General features: G+C 43.0%; 1 protein-coding gene across 1 annotated transcript in view; it reads right to left on the bottom strand.

Annotated features, from left to right (window-relative positions):
- Positions 1–24,896, bottom strand: part of ARSB (arylsulfatase B) — an 88,806-nt gene that overhangs the window by 6,704 nt on the left and 57,206 nt on the right. The gene's annotated exons all lie outside the window — the stretch shown is intronic.

The following is a 24,896-nucleotide window of genomic DNA, read 5'->3' as shown; positions in this document are numbered from 1 at the left end:
TTAAACAACACAAAAAACAAGACAGATCAATAATATGCAATAAGGAAGTGTAGTACAGATAAGGAGCGGAGATAACTCCAGAGGTCAGGCTCTACAATGACAATTTAGAAAGCTCCAGAGATGAAGAAGGAAGTCATTACTGACAGAAGGGATGACACAGTACAGGAGATTTTCTATGGAAAAACCATAAAAAGCCATGGAAAGGTAGATAACAGTGACAGAGGAGATTAATATACTGGACATTACATTGTCTTCTAATCTAATCAGGAAGACGTACATTACCCACCATACTGTACATGACTGAGTCATTGGGGGTCATTTATTAATCTTAGTTGTATGACTGTGTCCCTGGTACGGTGGAGAGGGACACATGGCTATTGTTTAATAGCGAATGGTAGAGCTCAGGGCCCAATCAGTACAGGGCGCATGGTGCTCTCTTACTCCAGAAAACAGGCAGCTGCAAGTCTTGGGGTCTTCACTTAAGAATCAGAACATTTTGCCTTGGAAAAACTGATCTAAGTTACTGGTATTGAACCCCTAAACAGGATCTCTGATTGTAAATCTGCAAGAGCACCCCAACTATAATTAATAGCAGGAGAGAAGGCATAGAGTAGCCCTGAGGTAAGTACGATAGAGCCTCTATCACCCTGGGGACCTAAGGGTCTACAACCATCCACACCAAATACCCAAGCCTGTTCTTCCGACCCAGCTCCAACTAGATTCTTATTGTTGGTCAGACCATACTGGTTTCACTCGGCCTTTCAAATCTTTTCTAAAGGGGTCTGATATTTTCTAGTTACAAACTCCACTCGATCAGGAAATAGGCGGGTGCCCTTAAAGGAAATTAAGCTTATTAATAATTATTGTTGCTTGCTGAATCTCAGCAGTGTGATAAAAAGCTCTGATCCATTAGTTTGCTTAGAAAATAAACTTTTTTTTAATGTCTTCAAGTGCACAGAAGGGCGGGGGACCAGAGCCCCTCCCGACTCCGGCTCTTACACACCCACGCAGTACTTGTGACCCTCTTTCTGCTTCCTCACTGAGCCCCCCTCCCGCTCTTTGCCAGAAATATGGTTGCAGCCTAGAGTTGCCACAGGATTTCCAGCTGAAAGTGAAGGGAGGCAGAGAAGTGCTTTGGGTGGTGTGCAAGGGTCAGAGATCTGATGACGTTTTCCACCCCCTCCCTGAAGCATTTCATAAAAATAACGTCACAAAGCTGGGATCTACCCAGAAGAGTTAGTAGTTAATAAAGTCTCAGTCTTTTCCTGTTCTCCCCATGCTGCCTTCTGCATATTTACAAAACTTCCTGTTTCTCGCTCCTTCAGTCCATCCAAATGGTGTCAGCCACAGGCTCCTTTTTCTCTCACCGTGTCACTGACTGACATAGTATCACAGTATAGAAGGCTGGAAAAAGACGCAGGTCCATCAAGTCCAACCTTTAATAATTAAACAAATGTTTTTTTCCGTCAAAACCGTGACATTTTTTCTCTCCAGAAAGCATCCAGGCCTCTCTTTAACATGTACAAAGAGGCCGACATAACCTCCTGCGGCAGAGAGTTCCATAGTCTCACTGCTCTTACAGTAAAGAATCTCTGTCTGTAGTGATGGTAGAACCTCCTCTCCTCTTGGTGTAGAGGATGCCCCCTGTCTAAGGTGATGGTAGAACCACCTCTCCTCTAGGTGTAGAGGATGCCCCCTGTCTATCGTGATGGTAGAACCCCCTCTCCTCCAGGTGTAGAGGATGTCCCCTGTCTATGGTGATGGTAGATCCTCCTCTCCTCTAGGTGTAGAGGATGTCCCCTGTCTATGGTGATGGTAGATCCTCCTCTCCTCTAGGTGTAGAGGATGTCCCCTGTCTATGGTGATGGTAGATCCTCCTCTCCTCTAGGTGTAGAGGATGTCCCCTGTCTATGGTGATGGTAGATCCTCCTCTCCTCTAGGTGTAGAGGATGTCCCCTGTCTATGGTGATGGTAGAACCTCCTCTCCTCCTGGTGTAGAGGATGCCCCTGTCTATGGTGATGGTAGAACCTCCTCTCCTCTAGGTGTAGAGGATGTCCCCTGTCTATGGTGATGGCAGAACTGTCTCTCCTCTAGGTGTAGAGGATGTCCCCTGTCTATGGTGATGGTAGAACCTCCTCTTCTCTAGGTGTAGAGGATGCCCCATGCTATGGTAATGGTAGAACCGCCTCTCCTCTAGGTGTAGAGGATGTCCCCTGTCTATGGTGATGGTAGAACCGCCTCTCCTCTAGGTGTAGAGGATGCCCCTGTCTATGGTGATGGTAGAACCTCCTCTTCTCTAGGTGTAGAGGATGTCCCCTGTCTATGGTGATGGTAGAACCTCCTCTTCTCTAGGTGTAGAGGATGTCCCCTGTCTATGGTGATGGTAGAACCGCCTCTCCTCTAGGTGTAGAGGATGCCCCTGTCTATGGTGATGGTAGAACCTCCTCTCCTCCTGGTGTAGAGGATGCCCCTGTCTATGGTGATGGTAGAACCTCCTCTTCTCCAGGTGTAGAGGATGCCCCCTGTCTATGGTGATGGTAGAACCGCCTCTCCTCCAGGTGTAGAGGATTCCCCCTGCCTATGGTGATTGTAGAACCTCCTCTCCGCCGCGGCACACTTTTCATACTTAGAAAATCCTGGGGCACATCAACAACCAAAATAGCACAAAATGACACTAAAACAGTCATAAAAGGCCTCCCTTTACTAATAAAAAAAACCCTAGCGGCCTCCCTTTACTAATAAAAAACCCCTAGCGGCCTCCCTTTACTAATAAAAACCTCTAGCGGCTTCCCTTTACTAATTAAGAGCCCCTAGCGGCCTCCCTTTACTAATTAAAAGACCCTAGCGGCCTCCCTTTACTAATTAAAAGACCCTAGCGGCCTCCCTTTACTATTTAAAAGGCCCTAGAGGCCCCCCTTTACTAATTAAAAGGCCCTAGAGGCCTCCCTTTACTAATTAAAAGGCCCCCTTTACTAATTAAAAAGGCCCTAGAGGCCTCCCTTAACTAATTAAAAGCCCCAGCCTCCCTTTACTAATAAAAAAAAAAAAAAGACCCTAGCTTCCTTCCCTATACAAATAATAACCTTATATACTTACCCTTGATGTCTTCTTCCGCGTACCTTTACTCCTAATGGCGATCCGCCCACCTTCTGTAGCTCCTGCACCGCGCACCTCTGGTCACGTGACTTACGCGACCTGACGTCAGGTCGCGTCAGTCACGTGACATGGGCTGCGCGGTGCAGGAGCTACAGAAGATGGGCGGATCGCTGACGCGGGCTTGTAGGTAAGTATGGGGGCAGAAACACGGGGGCGCACGGCACAGCTACACAGGGGCACCATAGTTCGGGGAACTTTCCCCGCGGCACACTCAACCATGTGTCTAGTGCCGCGGCACACAGGCACACTCTAGGTGTAGGGGATGCCCCCTGTCTATGGTGATTGTAGAACCACCTCTCCTCTAGATGTAGAGGATGGCCCCTGTCTATGGTGATTGTAGAACCACCTCTCCTCTAGATGTAGAGGATGTCCCCCGTCTATGGTGATGGTAGAACCTCCTCTCCTCTAGGTGTAGAGGATGCCCCCTGTCTATGGTGATTGCAGAACCGTCTCTCCTCTAGGTGTAGAGGATGTCCCCTGTCTATGGTGATGGTAGAACCTCCTCTCCTCTAGGTGTAGAGGATGCCCCTGTCTATGGTGATGGTAGAACCTATTCTCCTCTAGGTGTAGAGGATGCCCCTGTCTATGGGGATTGTAGAACCGCCTCTCCTCTAGGTGTAGAGGATGCCCCTGTCTATGATGATGGTAGAGCCGTCTCTCCTCTAGATGTAGAGGATGCCCCCTGTCTATGGTGATGGTAGAGTCGCCTCTCCTCTAGGTGTAGAGGATGTCCCCTGTCTATGATGATGGTAGAGCCGTCTGCTCTAGATGTAGAGGATGCCCCCTGTCTATGGTAATGGTAGAATCGCCTCTCCTCTAGGTGTAGAGGATGTCCCCTGTCTATGATGATGGTAGAGCCGTCTCCCCTAGATGTAGAGGATGCCCCCTGTCTATGGTAATGGTAGAATCGCCTCTCCTCTAGGTGTAGAGGATGTCCCGTCTATGGTGATGGTAGAGCCGCCTCTCCAATAGTCGTAGAGGATGCCCCCTGTCTATGGTGATGGGAGAACCTCCTCTCCTCTAGGTGTAGAGGATGCCCCCTTGTCCTGGTCACGATAAAATATTAAAAATAAATAAATATTTCATTGCATTCAAGTCCCCAACAAAGATCCATGGAGAGTTTGTAGATAGCACTAAAGTAAGTAGCATGAATGCTGAATCACTTGATGAACATTCAGGGATTATTATTAAGGCTGTAAAAGCACATGGACAACGTTTGTAAAAGATTGTCCATCCCCTTTAATCCAGCCCTTGTTTAAATGTCTTTAAAATGTTCTAAAAAACACAGTTCAGATATAATCAGAATGTCTGGGGCAACCATTTTTATGGCATAAGTTGAAAGACTTTGCTTTCCTTCAATGAACATGTTATTTGAAGACCACAAGAATCAGATATCTCAATGAGAAGTGTTTTGGGTGCATTGCTTGCCTCTGCTCTGTGGTCAGAAAGTTGGAAGCAGATGGCTGGTTATTCTAAATCTGCTGGGATGTGGGTATATATGTATATGCAAAAGAGAAATCATGGCCTCAAGTCATCTCCAAATAGTTAACATTCACGAGAGGGAGAACCTCCTACCTTAGTATTAGTGACAAGTTTGAAATGTAAACTACAATCTAATAATGTATAATAATCTAATAATGGAACAGGATGGATAAAGCTCAGACGAAAAATGTAACAATGATTTGCTGAATTGATAAAAGTACCGAATGTTACTGAGGCTGAAGGACATTCTGCATTCCCTGCTAGAAGAATCATACACATAAGAAAGTCATCTCCTGGGGTGGCAGGTTATTTTGGGGGTAGTAAATTTGTTTTACCTCTGTGCAGTGCAGTTTCGAGGTAATTTGTTGTGCAGGAACGAATTTTAAAAAAAAATGAAAGACAGCACCAGGCCTTATATACATACATACATACATACAATATCCCAAATGATTTTACATATGTACAGAGACCTCAGATTTACATGTATACAGTACCCCCATAATGAATGAATATATGCAGTCCCCCCTTTTAATTCATACTGTGCACCCTATAATATATATAGATAGATATTCGCTCTCTATCTACCATCCACCCTTTATTAGGTATATATACTGTGCCCCTCTCTATTAGAGTATACATGTGTGTGCGATGCATCTGTATACAAATCATTGATCACACACTGTATATCATGAAGGCACCACCCCTGCAGATGGGAGTATTGTGGGGGTAACCACAGGGAGAAAGCTATTCCAAACAAAAACGAATATTCAGAACGGCAGCTTAAAAATAGAAAAATCTCCCCAGTATATAGGTAGACCGCGCAATGCTTCATGTATATAGGAAGACAGCACAATGCAGCCCCCCTCCCCAGTTTATAGCTATCCAAAATAACCATCACTTGCACAATGAAATCCTTTTGAGGGCAACAATGCAAATAAAAACATTTGACAATGTCAATTTGGGCATTGATTTTGCTTTATTATTGAAATGTTGTCAATACAGGTACAGGTGTAGCCTCATAGAAATATAGTACAGACAGCCCTGGGTTCCTTCAAATCACACTAGGTGCCAGGTGACGTCATTGATACGGATGGGTGACAGAGTATGCCCTCATCCGCTGCACCCACTTAGACAATATGAATCATGTTTGACCACAGCGTCTAAGGAGTTAAAATATCCCGTTTAGAGCTGTTCTGATCCCAGGTGTCAGTGAGTGGCATTGTGCAGCCTGTCTGCCTTATAGCTGGAGCAAATGCAGGTTCGGGCCCACCCACAATGCACCTGTTATAGGGACAGGAAGATACTGATTGGAGGTTGTGGAGGGTGGGGCTTTTAGCCTATTACAACTTCCTGTTTCTAAAGAGGTCAAGGGGCAACCATCGATGGATACAATTGACATGAGGTTTATATGACCAAAAATCACAAATGTCTATGTACTTAAAGGGAACCAGTCACCACGTTTTTCACAAATACAGGTAGTGGCAGGTTCCTATAGAGTTCTAGTAACTATCTGACACAATGGGGGAGATTTATCAAGCAGTCTGAAAGTCAGAATATTTCCAATTGCCCATGGCAACCAATCACAGCTCCCCTTTAAAATATTCATGGGCACTGGTGAAATGAAAGCTGAGCTGTGATTGGTTGCCATGGGCAACTGGAAATATTCTGACTTTCAGACTGCTTGATAAATCTGCCCCAATGCTTTTAGCTAAAAATAGTTTCCCCCAGATCCCCATAAAATCAGAGTTATAATCTTGCCTGGTATCTACACATCTTTGGAGCGAGTTGAGGGGGCGTGGCCTAATGTCATATAACCAGGGTGATATCACAGGTGCTTAAGCTACTTAACATTAGCAAACTGTACCCCATGTACATATCTGACCACATAAAACAATCACAGCAGCTTCCATGGACTCCTACTCTTCTCCATGCAGGCTTTCATGTTATACAATATGCTGTGATTTCATGAGATATATGCTTGGTGTACAGTTTTCTAATGCTAAAAAGCTGAAGGACCTACGATGATGTCACCCTGGTCACATGACATTACAGCTGCATACAGAGATAGGATGGGGAGGAGCTGCTGGTTTCAGCCCAAGGAGGCTACGGCCTACTCGACTCGCTGTAGACATGCTTAGTTACCAGGTACAACTATAAAGTTGAATATATGAGGGTAACAATTTTTAGCTAAAGGAAAGGTGTTAGTAACTAGGGCTCTATGGGAACCTGTCACAACCTGTATTTATGAAAAATGTGATGACGGGTTACCTTTAAGAAATTTAGCAGGGAGGCATCTTGCTGAACTGGTAAGGTAAAATAGTGGAATAGGAGTAGCTGCCCCCCCCTGTATTCTGTGCCCGGTTGTGACATGCGCCGATTATTATAGCACATACTGAAGTTTTGTGTTTGTCTCATTCGCTGACTACTAGGGTTTTAGTGCCGTATTAATGTTACCTTTTTGTTTTTCACAGCTTTGCCATTTCGGGATAATTTGGGGAACCTCTCTACAGTCACACAGTTATCTCCCGCTAACTACCTACATCTCAACACCACTTATGAATTATTGAACAAACGGGAGATATTTTGTTCCGATTCCTCCATCTAACTAAAGAGACATTTTGTGACCTTTTGAAACTTTATGGTTATAATGAATTTTATGCCGAGCCCCGCGACTGTCTGTAACTTTATTGAAATAAATAAAAAGTGAAGAATAGGACTGACCTTCATCTTTTAGGAGGTAATTGGATCCTGCACTTGAGCGATTGATGAGGCTTTGGCCATTATTCTGGGCTCAGTGAAATGATTCGGATTATAAATATATATAAATACAGACGATTTTTTTACCCAAAGTAATTATGCAGTAAAACTTTGTGCCTCTGTGGATTTACGTTCTAAGAGAGAGATTATCACTGGAGAAATTTTTACTGGAGGTACAAACATAGTATATAATTTCCCTTATGGATGCTGTCAGCTGCTTTATAACAACATGTGCCTCTGTCATCGAGACCGGGTGGGTCCACCATGCGGTCATTTATGGCTGAAGGTCTCATTTGGTGGTCAAGCCTAACTAGCAGTGTGCAGCTGTAATTTGTCTCTTTGAAGTCGCAGACTATATAGAAAGTTACGCAGACGGATTTCAGCCTGACACACGCATTTCATTAACCTGTATGTAGAAGACATCATGAAGTACATGTGCAAAAGTGGTTTGGTCTGTCTTGCAGAATGAAAAAAAAAAGAAAAAAAAATTGGTCCAAACCTATTTAACCATAGAACATTCTATAGCTTGAAGGTGACTGTCTCTGTATGTCAGAAGTGTTCGAGCAGAGTTGCCCATGGCAACCAATCAGAGCTCAAGTTTAATTTTCCCACAGCTGTTTATAAAATTATAGCTGATCTCTGATTGGTTTCCATGGTCAAAAGTTTTACCTCAGACATTTCTGATAAATCTCCCTCCCTATCTCTGTATCTCTATCTATATTACCTCACACATAAGTGTCTTATACTCATTGCCTACAGTAACCAATCAAGACTCAGAGCTCATATTAATGACCTGTGGCAAAACAGCAACCAATCACAGCTCAGTTTCCAACTGCCACAGCAGCAGATAATGGCTCCTGTATATGGTGGTTAACAAGTGGATTATGGAAAGCGAGGGGGTGAAAATTTCAGCTCAACACCGAGTCTATGATGTTCCCTGAGTCACAGAGAGTGGCTATGCAAAATTTGGTGATTGTAAACAACCTACCAGTATGTTTTGGAGTGTGGGAGGAAACCGGAGGACCCAGAGGAAACCCACACAAACACGGAGACAACATACAAACTCTTTGCAAATGTTGACCTGGGTGGAATTCGAACCCAGGACCCCAGCGCTGCAAGGCAGAAGTGCTACTCACTCAGCCACCATTCATAGCAGTTCACACCGTCCACAAAAAGTGGCTTTTTTACCCAGACATGTAACATTACTACAAGAATCCATCCCCGCACTTTGTGAATGACCTTTGAAGGTAAGAAAAGGTTATGACATCTTACTATTTAAATACACAAAAAAAATATATACAGAGTTTTTGAAAATCCTTCCTGTGCTAGAATAAAGGGCCTATTGTAAGAAATTTGTGATTTCCCATGTAACGATTTCTCATGGTGTCAGCTGTATTCTGCTGTGAAGAGGGAATGTTAACTATCTTGCACAAACACGTCTCGCAGCAGGGTCAGGTGAGAGCCGCTCCGCTTCTCTGTTCTGCAATTATTTGTCTAACCTAATAAAGTTGTCAGTTTTAAACAAGTAACTATTATTTTAATTTATGATGTGCCAACATTAAGCGCAGATGTAGTAGGGAGGGGGACAATACCTGACAGAGAGAGAAATAAAGAATATAACTAAGTGTTTTTATAATTGGGTTAAGTGTTAAAGTGTAAGGACCTTTGGAGGACCTTCCAAAGGTCCTGGAAGGGTTCTCATACAGTACAGCTGGAGCCAAACTTATCATGCATGATAAAGACTGCTATGGTGGTCGAAATGATGGGTGAATAAAGGTTGAGCTGTGCTGCAATTTTCTTCCTCATCAATTGGAGCCACACTACAGGGGATTCCAAGGGGGAATTCGAAGTCAGGCCCAGGAACCAAAACAAGTTAGGCCCTATCCTGTGGATAACTTGCTGATCGGTGGGGGTCTCAGTGATGTCCGCTGTACCTCTATTGAACCACTCGTCTCTGTCAGAGAAATGGAGCAGACTGCCGCGCATGACCGTCCTGCTCCATTAATCTCTATGGAGCTGACTGAAATTGCCGAGCACTACGCTCGGTGAACTCTGTCAGGTTTTCTAGATCTCTGCTTGCTGTCCTGCTTCTAGGTTTACTTTCAGTGGATAGAAATCTGCCCATGGTGATGTGATGTACAGACAGGTGCACAAGCTGTCAGTATCTCAGAGTTATCCGAGCTGTGTGATACTAATGGCTCGTGCACCTGCCATAAGGACATATTTCTATCCACTGGAAGTCAACCTAGAACCTTTCTATAGCAGGACAGCAAGCAGTGATATCAAAAACTGTGAGGAATTGATACAGAAAGTAAATTGGGAAATTGTTTAATTTTTCCTTACACAAATCATATAAATTTTTTTGCTGAATGTGGACAACTCCTTTAAATTGTCGGTTATTTCAGACACTACTTTAGCCATTTAGCAGAAAGATAGAACAAATGCTCAAATTTGGCCGACAATGATAACAGAATATAAAGACATTTACTAAGGGCCCGATTCACAGTTTCCCGACGTGTTACCCAAATATTTCCGATTTGTGTCGATTTTCCCTGAATTGCCCCGGGTTTTCGGCGCACACGATCGGATTGTGGTGCATCGGCCCCCGCGTGCACGTGACGGAAATTCCGGGGGGTTGAGGGGTCCATGGCCGAACGAAAACCCGAAGGATTCGGAGAAACCCCCGCATTAAAAAAAAAAAAAAAAAAGGCGCTGGACACGCGCTTACCTTTACCCGGCAATGGATCGTGAACTCCGACGGACCTCGGCACAGCAGCGACACCTGGTGGACGTCGGAGGAACTGCCTTAGTAAATTGCCGGAAGACCCGAATCCACCGCAGAGAACGCGCCGCTGGATCGCGAATGGATCGGGTAAGTAAATCTGCCCCAATATCTGAAATAATAGAACTTACTGGCTTCAGAATCACCTCAGTCTCCATGCAAGAGCAACCATGTACAGACAAAACCCCTGCCACCAAAGCATCATGAATGTCAAGGTCCTACCTATGTGTTATCTGCAATGTGTGTACCCAAAGCTCGATTATTCTCTGATGGAATCTTGGACCCAATTATTGGGACACAGGTTGTGCTCCTTGAAGTATCTTCTATTATGCCAAACTTACACAAAATCATTCAAGCAGACGTCTTTCCAAATCTCAGCTTCCTGGACCCCTGTGAATATGACTTGGGGGTACAATAAGAGATCCCACATACCTTCCCTCAATCCTGAATGACATTATAGACCCTGTTCAAATATGTTCTTCCCTTCATAAGAAAATACAACTTAAGAAAATATCTTCAAAGTGTCTTTTAAATTAAATATGGCCAGAAAAGAGTGGACTACAATTACCTAGAGGCTTTGATGGTTCCCTGCGGAGAAAATACTATTTTTCATTTCAAAGAGTGCGGCCCTGTTGGCAGCTGTAGGTCATTAAATTCTTCTTACAGGTTCAGTAATGGGCTGATGCTAGGCTCCTACAAAGGGAGCTCTTCTGGTAGATGTAAATATAGTCTCATTCGTAGCCTTGATGATTACAGACTAGAAGCTCGAAAAACTAGTTTTAAATGAGCTGGTTAAAAAATAAGCTATAAATACTGAGTGATGAACACTAAGGCGGATTTACAATATGACCAATGATTGCACAGGTCTTGGTGGTCTCATGTCCTCATATTTTGTTCTAAAAGGGGTGGTCTGATCACAGACAGCCCTATTTATATATAGCTCATCCTTTGAGACCTCCTGAAAGCCATTCACATGAATAGTCATAGACGGTCCATGTCCTCCAGAATGAGATCCGTATTGCGTCTGCATCCTGGCACAAAGCAGGGACATCTTGAAGGAAGGGGGGGGGGGGGGGCTCTAATCCACTTGTACCATCTTTTTAAATGCACATTAAGCTTTATATAAACCTTATTCTAAAATTTGTTGACTTCACTTGCCCCTCGAGGCGTAGGCTACCTGCACATGTTCTCATGTGTGAGAGGTTCGCACTTGTGCCGATGACTGTAGAAAAGACTGTGCAAGAAGCAAATTCAGGGAGGAATAGGACCTGCTCCATAACTTACGATCAGCTAGTCACACATGGAAACCATAGTCGTGTGCAAGAGCCCATAGAAAAGCAGTTGTCTGTGTGCCATCCCTGATTCAATGGATAGCAAATGGCCAAATGAAAGTAGTTGCATCATTTTTAAACCTTTTTTCCTTAAAAACAAGGGCATAAGAAGCTAAAAAAAAAAAGAGTAGATCCTACCAGAGGGGGCACACACCAGTATGTCAGTGTGCTTGGTTTACAATCCTTCATCCTGGTGGTAGATGTCCGTTAAAGAGAGACAGTCAGGAGGGGAACCGGGTGGAAGCGTAACGGCATGACGTAGCACGTACGTCACGCTGCACAGCCGTCCTCCACATCGCCCGTTCCCCCACGCTGACCTGGCCCTTTGACTCGGCTCGGGACGGGCCGCCGGGTATGCTGAGCATTTTTTAGCCGCGGCGCTCACCTTGGAAGGAGGCTGGCGGCACATCTTTGGCGCATCTGTGGCGCTCAGGCGCCGAAACGGCTGGGCGCCCGCACGGCTAGATGAGCTGAGCGGGGAGGACGAAGGACGAGAAGACGAGCGGAAGATGAGGAAGCCCGGTGCCGGATGCACGCTGACCCGGAGGAGGGCGTTCCGAGATCGCTGCTGAGGTGGTGTGACTGGAGTACTATCCTGGGTGTCGGCATGTTCTGAGGCAAAGGCTGCAAGAAGGTCATCGTGTTTGGTCCCTGCTCGTTAAGCCTGAGATGACTACATTCTGAAGCCGTCCGTCTAGATGGGTGAGATGTATTTGGCCTGAGAGCTCGGCCGCCCGCAGCAGTCCGTTTGGATGGGTGAGATGTACCTGGCCTTAACCTTCCTCTCCCATGTATTAAGTTGACTGCATACGGATTTAACTTTGTCTCTTTTCTAACTAATTTTACACCTGCATGACTTTCGCCTGCAATCTCTTTGCTATCTGCCTGCTAAACATCAGCTATTTGCACCCCCTTACCTAACTTTTTTAACATCATCAGTAGCAAGCTATATCTCTGCAACTGCTTCCCATGGGGATAACATATTTCAAGATCGCAGAAGATAAACTAATAACCACAACGTGGTATTTGTGTTATACTAACTCCGTATACAAATCTTTCTAACAACTGGACAATCCATTGGGGTGAACGGACCCTGCTTTTGGCTATGCCTGCTTTTTAGGACTCGCTTTCCTGGCTTGCAGAACATTCTGTGCTTTTCGATTAATCTAAAGCTCTTTCGGTTTCTGTTTTCTATATTGCTTGTTATTTTTTTCAGTGGCTTGTATCTCGCCTACCGTACCAATTTAATACTGATCATTGTCAACTGTGCAGTATATGATGTGCTACCGTTAGGTTGCTGTATTCTGGATTTACGGTTATTTCCCCAGTGGAATAATACTTTGGTTTAGAGGGTATTTATTTTGTTATCAGGCATGCCCCCTAAAAATACCTCAAGGAAGTCCTTGGGGGCAGCCTCCCCCAAGGAGAAAGAGAAAGGAGGGGCTAAAGGAGACAATTCCTCTAAGTTGGATAAACTATGGAAATCCCCTCCAGTTAAAACACGTACAGGTTCGACTTTTCAGAAAAATCCCGAAAATGAGGCTCAAGACCCCAAAAATAAACCACAAGGCTCGAGATTGGTTACGGTAGAGGGGGAGGAACAGGACGGGGACGAGTCAAATATGGGGGGAGAAAACGTAATGTTAAAAGAGATCTTAGACTCCATAAAAACATGTAACGCAGCAATATTGGGTCTGACAGATCAGGTTGGGGCCCTGAGAGGAGATGTCTCTCTTATGAGAGAAGAGCTGAATAGGGTAAGAGATAAACAAAAAACAGCAGAAGATAAAATTATTAATATTGAGAAGGAGGTGGGCACTCTCAAAAAAATTGAGAAAGTGGCTGAAGTAGGTAGAGTTGTACTACGGTAGAACAGGTGGGGGGATTTGGGGGGGGGAGGGATGTTCCGATGCTGGGGATGTTGTTTGGTCGTAGTGTGGTTTTGTTTCTTTTTTTCTTTCTGTTTTCTTTCCTTTTGGGTCTGTTTGTGCTCCTCTTCCCCCGTCGTTTGTGTAGATATAATACATGGGTACGAGGTTTATATCATGGAACATAAGAGGCTTAAAAGATCGCCTGAAACGCTGTATTATTTTTGACTATATTGTTAAACAATTACCAGCAATCGTTATTTTATTAGAGACACATCTTGATAAGGAATCTTTGGCTCTTGTAGAAAGGAGGTGGGCCAGTCAGATGTATAACTCAGTTTTCTCTTCATTTTCTAGAGGAGTTTCCATCTTGGTGCATAGATCAGTTGGCTTTCAAGTACTAGAAACAAGGTGTGATCCAGATGGGAGATATGTATTCTTGCTAGGTATACTAGATGGCATTAAATGTGTGGTGGCAGGAGTCTATATACCGCCCCCCTTTAGATATGAAGTTCTGATAAGTCTACTGCGGTTTATGGAAAAGGTGGGTGATTGCCCGGTTCTGGTCCTTGGGGATTTTAATGCTGTGATGTCGGATAAGAAAGATCGTATAGGGAAAAAAAACCCGGCAGGTATGGAGAAGGGAGACACCCCCTTCGCTAGGTTTTGCCAGGAAGTGGGTTGGAGAGATGTGTGGAGATCTTTAAAGGGGGACCTACCGATATTTTCATGTTACAATCGCTCCCATAATACTTTTTCCCGGATAGACTTAGCGTTGGCGAATGATCTTGCCATCGACTGGGTGGGGAAAATTCGGTATGATAACCGTTCCATCTCTGATCACTCCCCGTTGGTTCTTGAGTTGTCCGGATCTGGGAAATCTGTTCTTAAGTTCTGGAAACTCAATGCGCATCGGTTAGTGCTATTGACAGACGAGGACAAAATCAAGGAAGAGATATGTAGATTTATTGTGATGAATAGAACCGGGGCTAACCTTGGGTTAATGTGGGACGCCCTGAAATCCTTTATTAGAGGGATATTAAACTCAGAAATTATATACCTGCGTAAGCAATGGGCCAGAAAGGAGAGACTATTAAAAAAGGAGGTAAAAGAAAAAGAGGGGGCCTTTCTAGAATGCGGCTCGAGAGAGCGGCACGATAGCTTTATTAGGGTACAAGAGGAATATAATAGACTTATGGCAGAGAAGGCGACGCAGAAACTATTTTTTCTGGATCAGAGGGCACACTGTGAGAGTGGGGTACCCTCAAAGGGGCTTTTGCAGAAAGTTAAAAAACAACAGGAGGAAAATAGAATAACAGCCATTAAAAATAATTTTGGGGACATAACTACTAATGCCGAGGAGATTAGAGATACCTTTTTAAAATTTTTTCAAGGTATTTACTCCTCAGATCTGGAGGTGTCAATAGGGGATATAAGACACTTTCTAGATAATATTCAATTCCCCTCTCTCTCGAGGGAAAGGTCAGATGGGCTAGCGCGCCCTATAACGAGTGCAGAGCTCGAGGAGTCCCTCGTATCCTCCAGACGTAATTCTGCCCCGGGACTGGATGGGCTTCCCCTAGAAATTTATAGCAGATTCGGTTCTATCCTTCTACCTCTTATGGTGGAGATTTGGGAATCTGCGCAAAGGGAGGGTAGGTTACCTGATTCGTGGTATGAGGCAAGTATAGTTTTGATTCAAAAGAAAAATAAAGACCCATTGGAAGCGGAATCTTATAGACCGATCTCGCTTATTAATGCTGACGCCAAGCTGGTGGCCAAATTAATGTCAAATAGATTAAAAGAGTTCGCGCCAGCACTTATACATGAAGACCAATGCGGTTTTTTGGCTGGTCGTCAGAGTAAGACCAATATAAGACGGCTCTTCGCCGGTCTGCAGATGGGCCGAGGGGGGTCGCGCTCCATCCTGTCACTGGACGCCTCTAAAGCCTTTGATAGGGTGGAGTGGGACTTCCTTTGGGAGGTCCTGTATAGATTTGGGTTGGGTGCCCCGTTCGTGGATTGGGTCAGACTTTTTTATAAGTCTCCGAGGGTCTGTATTAAGGTCAATAGCGACTTCTCCCCTTTTTTACCCTGTCTAGGGGTACTAGGCAGGGTTGCCCCCTGTCCCCGCTGTTATTTGCGTTCTTTATAGAACCTTTGGCAATAAAACTCAGGGCAGACAGGGAGATAGAGGGGGGAGGATTAGCAGGACCCGAGGATAAGATAATGTTATATGCAGATGATGTTCTCCTATTTCTTAAAGACTCCGAAATATCGGCCCCAAAAGCCCTGAAGGTCATTCAGGAATATGGCAGATTTTCTGGTTTCCAGATAAATACCCATAAGTCGATTTTGGTCCCTTTGGATGATGACCCTCACCCAAATTATTTGCAGGTTGAATTGAAGGTCTCCCCTTCATGTGAATATCTCGGTTTAAAGATCACGGCCAAGGTTGATGATTATATTACTCTAAATCTGGTTCCCTTATTAACAAAAATAAAAAATAAGGTGAATACTTGGAATACGCTACCATTAAATCGTGCAGAGAGAGTTATACTCATAAAGAGCGTATTGTTACCTCAAATATTATACGTATTATCTAATTCTCCTTGTTGGATAGGTAAGAGATGGTTTGGGTTTATTCGCGCGATCTTAAATAAATTACTTTGGGGGAGAAAAAGGGTGCGCATTAAACAAGAAACTTTAATGCTAAATAAGGAAAGGGGCGGTCTCTCGCTCCCATCCTTCTATCACTATTTTTTGGCGGCACAGACTCAGTTTATCTTGGAAAATAGACAGTCTAACATATTCCATGCGATTACCCTGCAGTTGGAGCGAAGATTTGATTCAATTTTGGCTCTATTGGAGTCAGGACAATTGAAGTGCCTTAACGTTAAAAGATTCCCCCTGGCACGGCTATTGGAGAATACTTGGAGAGATCTTAGGAGTTTATTCGGCATTAAGGGAGGATTTAAATTTACTCCTCTTTGGGGTAACCTTAACTTCTCGGAGCTAGCTAAAATGGAAGACGTTGGGTTCTGGGAAAGAAAGGGGATTAAGTCTTTGGAGCAGTTGGAAGAAGATGGGACATTGCCCTCCTTTCAGGATTGGTGCCTTAGGGATATTTTGAAGGAAAGGGATTTTTTTAGGTATTGTCAAATTGCGCACGCATACAGGAAAGAATTACATCACGATAGGTTCACGATACACTCAGGGGGAAAATTTATGGAAATATTAGATTTAGATGTATCACGACTCAATTTATCAAGTATTTATTGTCGACTTAGGTCTATTATAGACCAGAAGTCTAGTCATGTTACTCAATTGAAATGGTCGAACCAGGTCGGTTTCATCACTGTGGCACAATGGCGAGATATTTATGGTGGTCAGATCAACGATTAATTTAAATCACAGATGCACACAACTACACATATTATATAGAATTTATTTTTCACCATATTTAATGTTTAAAATTGGTTTAAGTGATAATTCTAACTGTAGGAGGTGTAAGTGTTCCCAAGCTGATATCCTACATGTTTTATGGGACTGTCCGAAGATCAACCCTTATTGGGAGGAGATATTCATGAGATTAGAGGATCAGCTTCAATGTTCTGTCCCGCGTGTCGCCACCTTTGGGGTCCTGGGCCTGCTCCCGATCTCCTTAGACGATAGATTAAAAAGTGACTTGGCCTTGAAGATTATTTTCCTTGCAAGACTAGTATTAGTGAAACACTGGTTAGATGATAAGCCCCCAACAGTGAATGAATGGAATAATTTAGTTAAGCGTATAAAATCATACGAATGTGCGTACGAGAAACGCTATAGGAAGGGTAGTAGACTTAAGGATATTTGGAACCAGTGGAGTTTATAGAGGTTCTCTGTACTCCACTCGGCATCTACTGTGCCCACTCAGCGTCTCCAGCATCGGCAGAGGGTGGGGAGGGAGGGGGGGTATGGGTGGGGTTTATGCTTATTGAAGTCTGGACATTCTTTGCGATAGGATGATGGTTCTTATTATGATGTTATTTACAACATGACATGTAATGATCCAATGTATCTCAGATTGTGTGTGATATTGCAAAGGATGTCTTGTAACATAGTATGGATAATTGATAATATAAAAAAAAAAAAAAAATAAAAAAAAAAAAAAGAGAGACAGTCAGAAGCTTTGGGCCCCTTTAGTGCTAGCATACCTTTAGACAGATTGGGTTATGACATTTTTACCTTAACTGTGTAGGTGTTTGCTTCTCAGAGAATCCAAGTGGAAAGCCGATGTGGGTCTTAAGTCCACTGAGACCCCCACCTCGTGCCCACTTGGCATAGTGAAGCAGAGATTAATGCACCTTGCCTGATGCTCAAAATATGTGAAATCAAGGTGTACATGTCAAAGGTCCCCAACCCCCTTTATCACCTGGAATCTTGGAAACTCAGCCACTAACACAATCAAGGTCAAAAAAATTTTGGGACCCTAAACCTCAGTTGCACGAAGACATACTTGCTGTTTAGCGATCCCAGAGCTACTGACAGGTTCCCTTTGATAAAATTTTGTTAAAAGGCTAAAAAAAAACACTTAAGAGGAACACGTAAAATTACATGCTGATGGGTTATTAGATTTATGACATGTTCCCTTTATGGAGGTGCTAGGAAATTCTTCCATTCCCCTATGGTGGTGCAGATCACAATTAATTTTTGGGGATCATAGCAGCCATGTGATTTTCTTAGTATTGTAGCCATGTCTAATACACTTTCATGAAAGAATAAAAGGCAAAAATGATGAACAGTGATACATGGAGCTGCCCTAAGACAAAATGACTATTGATATTAGAAGGTTATTAATATGATGAGGACAATAGTTCTTTAATGGGAGGAAATAATTTCTCGGTGTCGCATAAAATGTGACTTTCAGGATAACCAAGTTCAAACACACACCTGAGAACACAGTAATGAATTGCCCTCGGATAGAAGATTAATGTAGCAGAGTACTTGCCCTTTCTAACTTTCATGTAAATGTTACGTTTTTTTTTTGGCTTAACCACATAAAAGGTCTTCTATGCATCCCTTGTGGTATTTGCACAATCATACATCTCTGCCACATCACGTTTCTACATATTTCTCTTCCAGATGCTTTTTCTCATAACATTTATAATATTCATACAAATCAAAGATTGTCTGCACTCATCCATCTCCGTCCAATAGGAAGCAACTAAAGAGGTTTAGTAATGCAAGAGTAAGCGATATACATCATTTTATGTTCATTCTTATCAGGACAACTTTACTCCACATGAATATACCGTAATTATGTATATCCCTGTTATATTATGTATATACCGGTTATAAAAGTGGAAGAAGAATTATGGAATGTCGGGTGTTAACTGTGGCGCTGCTTACATGTAAAAGCAGGGGCGTAACTTGAGGGGGTGAAGAAGGTGCGGTCACCACCGGACCCAAGAGTCTTAGGGGGCCAATAAGGTCTCACTTTCCCATATGAGAAGACTGGTACTATAAACCATACATTATAGTCGAGGGGCCACCACAGACTTTGCACTGGGGCCCATCAGCTTCAAGTTACAAGTATAATCTAAGATCAACAAATGTCTTTTTCGAATCTAAGCTTGTTATCTGTCCTGATGGATACATCATTCAATGTAGAAACCAGGGGCGTAACTTTAGGGGGTGCAGAGCGTGCGGTCGCAACCGGGCCAAAGAGGCTTAGGGGTTCCATAAGCTGTTACTTTCCCATATGAGGAGACTAGTATTATAAACCATACATTATCATAGGGGGCCTGGCGCAGACTTTGCACTGGGGCCCGTCAACTTCAAGTTACGCCACTGGTAGAAACTTCTTATCTTGTTCTCCAAAATCCACAAGAGACACATGAGACTTCATGGATTGTCCTTTTACACAGAGGCAGATCCATATCGAGCTTTTACCAACCTACTAGAATTAACTGATCCAACCCAAAGTGTGACCCAAGAAGGTTATGTCAACAGCCATGGAACCAGTTTACATCAAAATTCACAAGAGTTTACTGGAGCTGCATCTCAATGTAGACGACTATGTTGTCCTACATAAAGAGCATGAAATTGACATGTACTGATGTATCTTACATTGTGCTTTCTAATTATGTTTTTTTCCAGGGCTATAAAATCTCATAAAATTTGAGCCAAAAATCAGAATCATGGGACGACAAAATCGGTTTTGTAGGTTTGTTCTTAAGTTGAATTTGTATGCAAGTCAGAACTGTATATTTTATAATTGTGACCCCAGAAAAAATGTTTTTGGTCTCTGACAATTGGATTTTTAAAAATGTTGGGTTCTCATAAGAACCAGGATTAACAATAAATCTTAATTGCAGACGCCTTTAATAGCCGTTATAGTTGTTTATTGCAGCCTAAGGCTAAAGTACAGTAAATTAGCAACATCCAGAGGTCTGTTTGTAACTAGGGGTAAGTCGGGTGTTCTTAAGTAGGGGACTGCCTGTACTTCGTAATGCACGGCTTCTCTACCTAGAAATCTCACACAAGTTTTGAATTTTACAGAATATATTGTAATTATTGTCACTTGTAATATTGCTGATAAAAACCGGCAGTAGTTCATTATTTGCAACGGAAAAAGGTATTCCTCATTGATCTGTAACACATTTCGGGCTCTGGCACATGCAGGGGTGACGTCAACATTTCCTTACTTCGGAGATCTGCTTTTAATAAAAAGTATTCGGCAGAATATATCCTACTGGGCTTCTGCTTTAATTACGCTGGCTGCCTCATCTAAACACTCGTCTGACCACACAGCCATAAATATTGACCGCTCCTCGCTTTCACAAAGTATGGCCGCTGAGGGGTTTGGTTTTACAGGTCTTACCTAGTGACACATTTCCCAAGGTCACCAGGGGGTTAAAAAAACAGCAACATTAGCAAATTGTGTAAACAACACCTTAAATGCTAATTTCCTAGATTTGGCTAAAAAAAAAAAATTCTGCCACGACTATAGGGGAGGTGAAGGAACAAGTGACTAATGTCCCGTATAAAGCAGAACTGCCGCTTCCAGGACCTTCATTTATATTTTAATTAGTTTTATTCCCCGAGCCGTTTAAACGCAATTAATCACAATTTCTTGCCAAAATAAACAAGTTACTCCCTGGATCCCTTTGAAGTCAGAGGTTTACACCTCCACATAAGATTTTGTTGTATCATAAAACAAGCTGAATGACCTCTAAGGAAAATACATATAAGATCCATCATTGTGGGGGTGTAGTTCCTGGAGGTTCTAGTCTGGTGGCAGAGATCCAAGTTCCAGAAATGCAGAGGAGTGGAGAGAGAGAGAAAAAAAGGGCCATTTCCTTCCTAATGCTTCCCATATGGGTTACACTGAATTTAACACGGGGTTTTGTAAGTCAGAATTCGCATGTTCTGCCAATAGCGCGTTCTCCTACAGTAGGGAGGACAAGGCAAGTCTTTTTTTTTTTAAGCAGGTGAATTGCAGAAAATGATTAGTCCAAATGACTTACTGGGCAAATGTTCATCACATTATCCAGATTAAAAACCTGGAAAATATTAATGGTAAACTCCGCTGCCAGTGCTAATCTTATTGGTAGGATTGGGCCGTTGTAAAATAATGTCAGGTTTTTCGCATATTCGCCAGCATTTGTAAGCATCCCGAGAGTAATAGTGTAAAAAGACTATGGAGAAAGAGTCCTGGCAATTGTGTATCAACGTGATAGGCATCAAAAGGGGTGTGGCTAAGAGCAGGTATAAAATTGCAGCAGTTATTAAAGGTAAGTACCATATTTGGTCACAATACTTGCTCTCTGTAGTCTGTATCTGAAGTTTTCTATCCTCTCGGACATGGTGGGTAGAGACTTAGCTGAGGTGACTCACTGCTCCTCCTCCTCTCACTGATCTTCTATCTGTCATGCTAGCAAGATGGATTTCAGCAAACCTCAGACTGTAAAGCATAGGAGGGAGGAAGACGACGAGAAGACCCAGTGTAAGGCCTCATGCACATGACTGTATGCTCGCCAGGAACGGATTCTGGCTGGGTGGGGGGCAAGTGCTCCTCACTCCTCCCCTCTCCATAGCAAAGGCCGGGCCGCTCAGTCCTGGGGGGCTGTGATCCAGTCGCACAGCGTGCGGCCAGATCACGGCCCACCATATGGTTGTGTACATACGGCCTAAGGATCGGTTCACACGATTGATTATTACTCCGTTAAAAAAAGTAAAGAACAGAGGTTTAACACATCAGTTAAAGATCCCATTGGCATCAATGTAAACTTTAGGTAATCCGTAATGCATGTGTTTTTTGACCGAAAAAAATGGTGGCTACAGTACTTTTTTCTGTTAGAAAAAAACAGCACTTTTTTGTACTGTCTTCCACTGACTTCAATGTTAAAATGATAATATGCGTTCAACATGCATTTTTTTCAATCAGTTATTACATCATTTCTTTTAGATGGAGAGATAGATAGAGATATATATATATATAGATATATAGTCTATATATGTGTGTATAGAAATAGAAAATAGATAAATTATAAATAAATGTTTGAGAGATAGATAGAAATTTAGATATTAGTGTGGGTTGTGTGTGGCAAGAACATCTGGGGGTATTAGCATACATTACTGTCAGCCAGATAAATCGATAGATAAATAGCAGATAGATAGACAGGCAGATAGATAGATAGGAGAGATGGAGATAGACCTGAGATATAGCATACCTCCCAACTGTTGTGCTGCAATCAATGCATTTACATGCACCAGGAAGAAGATGGTGAACTCCGACAGACCTGATTGGGGAAGCGACACATGCAGGATATCAAGCGCTCGATCTGAGTGAATCGTGGCACAGTACTTTGTCGTCGGACAATCCACTTTCGGGAACTCGGAGGGACCGGCTAAGTAAATGTGTAACATTTTATGAGGAGTTCTTGAGGACAAACTGATCTCATTGTTGAACTATACAAATCATAAATATCTCGTGTCAGCCCCAGTAAAAAAATATATGGGCAGTGACATCACCGGGACCCGACGTATGCACTTGGCAGGGCTTTTGGGAGAGATACAATGCGCTGCATGTGCTCCCCATAGCCGTCTATTGCCTCAACTAAGCACATACGTTGCTCAGGTGGAGGCTGCAGGATGAAAAGATGTAGCTTGTTACGTCCTTCCATCCTGCATTTTCTGACATACAGGTATAGTGGCCAGTGGCATAGTTGTTGCCTCCGTCTGCCACTATTTGTCAATGTTTACCCCAAACATATATAAGTCGGTTGCTTTACTGACGTATACGATTAACGTATACAAAAAACGTGATGTGAACCCTGCAGTTGTAGCATTTATGTAGCCAATGAACATTACATAGATTACTAGATTTGTAATTTTTACACAATGGTCTTTATTTCTGCACAGTACAGCTCTATTGTTTTTGGAAGATATAGATGTTTTTGACCAAATCCACCGCATCTCATTTATAACAGGGACTAACCATAACCATAAGTAATGTGCTTTGTACAAGATAGATCCGAAGTTATTTGCTGTAAGATTCCCTCACACCGCTGGACGTCTTACAAGAATCACATAGTAAAGTTTTAGCTTTCTATGACTAACATGTCCATGTTCCTTCGAGTGCCAATGAAATCAACAATACTTTCTTTGGGTTGTTCAGGTTGGTGATAGTTATTCAGCACGTTCCTCATGTGGGATGTTCAATTTTCCACCACAATACTTCACGGTTGACATGAAGCTGAGGAATAGGAATGCTACTCCATTGTCCAAATGTCTTGTGGATGATCCAGATTTTTTTTATGGGATGTTGACTAAATAGTTTCTTTTAGGACAAGGAAGCTATTGTTTCTCATTAAGTCAAATTTACTGTACTTCTTAAAGTTCGGTGTCACAAACATCTACTAAACTAAGGTTTCTACTTTGGTTAATAGATACATCCTGTGCAGGTTAGGCACAGTAGGCATACGCCTATGGGCAGCCTATCACAAAGGGCTCCTTTTTACTGTAGTTAGCTTAGTCTTCCTGCATAGGATAGTATGCCGTTGTTTGCAGCCTGCAGGACCTCAGCGGGTAAGTGCAGCTCAAAAAATGCCTAGCTGTTCTGTAAACCCGGTAGGAATAGGACCTGTAGTGCGACCAGAGCGGTGAGACACGGTGCATGCACCTTGAGCTAGCCCCAAATCAAGAGGCTAGTTTATAGACTCTGCACACAGTCATGTGCATGACCTCTTACTTTGTGTTTCTACTCAATCAAATTTTTAAAACTTGAGACAACAATATGGTTGCAGAGCCTTAACCCTTTCAGGACCTGGCCCTTTTTTGTTTTTTCATTTTCATTTTTTACTCCCCATGATCAAAAATCCATAACTTTTTTATTTTTCCATGTACAGAGCTGTGTGACGGCTTATTTTCTGCGTAACAAATTGCACTTCATAGTGATGGTATTGAATATTCCATGCCGTGTACTAGGAAGCGGGAAAAAAATTCCAAATGCAGTGAAATTGGTAAAAACGCATTTGCGCCATTTTCTTGTGGGCTTGGATCTTACGGATTTCACTGTGCGCCCCAAATGACAGGTCTACTTTATTCTTTGGGTCTGTGCAATTACGGGGATACCAAATTTATATAGGTTTTATAATGTTTTCATACATTTAAAAAAATTAAAACCTCCTGTACAAAAATGTTTTGGGGGATTTTGCCATCTTCTGGCGCTAATAACTTTTTAATACTTTGGTGTACTGAGCTGTGGGTGGTGTCGTTTTTTGCGGATTTTGATGACGTTTACAATGTTATCAATTTTAGGACTGTTCGACCTTGTGATCACTTTTTATAGAATTTTTTAATTTTTTTAAATTACAAAAAAAGTGCCATTTTCGACTTTGGGCGCGATTTTCCGTTACGGGATTAAACGCAGTGAAAAACCGTTATCCTATTTTGATAGATCGGGCATTTTCGGACGCGGCGATACCTAATGTGTTTATGATTTTTACTGTTTATTTATATTTATATCAGTTCTAGGCAAAGGGGGGTGATTTGAGTTTTTAGGGTTTTTTATTATAATTTTTTTTTTTTTACTTTTTTTTTATTTTTATTTTTAGTACTTTTCAGACTCCCTAGGGTACTTTAACCCTAGGATGTCTGCACGATCCTATCATATACTGCCATACTACAGTATGGCAGTATATGGGGATTTTACTACTCATACATTACAATGTGCTGATAGCACATTGTAATGCATGGGTTAACCCGAAGTAGCCTCGGGTCTTCGTGAGACCCGAGGTTACCATGGCGACGGATCGCCGCTCCCCGATGACGTCACGGGGAGCGGCGATCCTCGAAAAGATGGCGGCGCCCACGTGCCGCCATCCTTTTGAAGCCGGCGGCAGCATTGCCGGCGGCGATCGAGGTCAAAACACCCGCGATCGGTGCTAGCACCGATCGCGGGTGTTACCGGTAAGCCTTTGCTACAATATGCAGCAAAGACTTACCGGCTATGGAGAGGGCTCAGCGCGTGA

The sequence above is a fragment of the Engystomops pustulosus genome, chromosome 1 (genome assembly GCF_040894005.1).
Source record: "Engystomops pustulosus chromosome 1, aEngPut4.maternal, whole genome shotgun sequence".
Lineage (NCBI taxonomy): Eukaryota > Metazoa > Chordata > Amphibia > Anura > Leptodactylidae > Engystomops > Engystomops pustulosus.
The sequence above is the reverse complement of the archived record's forward strand: the minus strand, read 5'-3'. Positions and strand labels throughout refer to the sequence as shown.